Source organism: Dendrobates tinctorius, unplaced genomic scaffold (assembly GCF_039654945.1).
Source record: "Dendrobates tinctorius isolate UK_male_01 unplaced genomic scaffold, ASM3965494v1 ptg000250l, whole genome shotgun sequence".
Lineage (NCBI taxonomy): Eukaryota > Metazoa > Chordata > Amphibia > Anura > Dendrobatidae > Dendrobates > Dendrobates tinctorius.
Window position 1 is genome coordinate 40,639,991 of NW_027361917.1, and position 1,726 is coordinate 40,641,716.

Sequence of the window (1,726 nt, forward strand, 5' to 3'; positions counted from 1 at the left end):
GGCCAGGTCATTAAGGTCAAAATAGGCTGGGTCATGAGGGGTTAAGGTTTTGGACTGTGATACTTACTGCTGACTGTAAATTTTATATAGAGAAAATATTTATCCACTCAAAAAATGCTCATGGTTGACAAATTCACCCTTTACCATAGGCCTGATTTTCTCAGGCAGATTTTACATTTCATGTTAAACTGTCTAAAGAAACTAGAACTTTGTGCTTAAAGTTGTTGACAAATCTCAATGGCATTTTATTCCAATATTCACTCTAGTCACCACTTCAAATATATAGCCAAAAATGAAAGACTACATATATAGGAAAAATATTTTTCTCTAGATGAAAAGTGGCTTAAAAAATCTGATAGTGCAAACTTCATAAGATGGCACACATGCAATAACCACTAACTGTCTAAGAAATCCAGAAATTGATGCCTGTTCACCAGCATGGCCGAGTTGGTAAGGCGTTGGACTTAAGATCCAATGGATATGTATCCTTGTGAGTTCGAACCCCACTCCTGGTCTGAATTTTACCATTGAAATTCTGCAGGGTTTCAGAATAGAGTATTCTTGCGCAACGGAAAAGTTCTGATTGCCTGAGAGCAAAGTAATAACCCTACAATGTGACAGTAAACACCCCTGACTATCACCTTTTTATGTTTATCTTTTCCATTTTGAGTTGAATCTCTAGTCAGAGCATGATATTACAGTAAGTTCAAAGCTGAAAAAAATTTTAGGGATTAAGAGAAAGTTTAATAATTGAGGTAAATATTCAAACTAAAGTTCCAGAAGTAACATATTATGTTAAAATAATATGAGAAATTCATAAATATAATGCAATCCATACACAAGAACATTATTTAGTAGAGGGGTGGGATCCAGAAAAAAGATGGCCAATGTTTGTAGGATGTCATGAAATGTAAAATTTGCCTGAGAAAATCTGGCCTATGGCAAAGTTATGAATTTGCCAACTGTGAGCTTTTTTGGAGAGGCTAAACTGTCTAAAGAAACTAGAACTTTGTGCTTAGTGTTGCTGACAATTCTCAAAGGCATTGTAATCCAACATTCACTCTTGGTCAACACTCCATACGTATAACCAAAAATGAAAGTCTAAAGTCTACATATACAGTAGAGGAATAATATTTTTTTTCTAGATGAAATTTACAGTCAACAGTAAGGTTCACAATAAAAGTTAGTATAATGTTCTTGATAAGTGGCTTAAACAAAAAATCTGTTAGTGCAAACATCACAAGATAGCACACATTCAACAACCACTAACTGTCTGGGAAATCCAAAATTTCATGCGTGTTCACCAGGATTGTCTAGTGTTTAAGGTTTTGGACTGTGAAACTTACTGTTGACTGTAAATTTCATCCAGAGAAAATTATTTAACCACTCAAAATATGTTCATGGTTGACAAATTCACCCTTTACCATAGGCATGATTTTCTCAGGCAGATTTTACATTTCATGTTAAACTGTCTAAAGAAACTAGAACTTTGTGCTTAAAGTTGTTGACAAATCTCAATGGCATTTTGTTCCAATATTCACTGTGGTCGCCATTCCAAATATATAGCCAAAAACGAAAGTCTACATATATAGGAAAAATATTTTTCTCTAGATGAAAAGTGGCTTAAAAAATCTGATAGTGCAAACTTCATAAGATGGCACACATGCAATAACCATTAACTGTCTAAGAAATCCAGAAAGTGATGCCTGTTCACCAGGATGGCAGA

The 1,726-nt window shown here is 34.4% G+C and overlaps 1 non-coding gene across 1 annotated transcript; it reads left to right on the top strand.

Annotated features, from left to right (window-relative positions):
- The first annotated feature begins 432 nt into the window (after window positions 1-432).
- Window positions 433-515, top strand: TRNAL-UAA (transfer RNA leucine (anticodon UAA)). The gene has a single exon. It is a non-coding gene; the product is annotated as a tRNA-Leu (tRNA).
- Window positions 516-1,726: the final 1,211 nt, after the last annotated feature.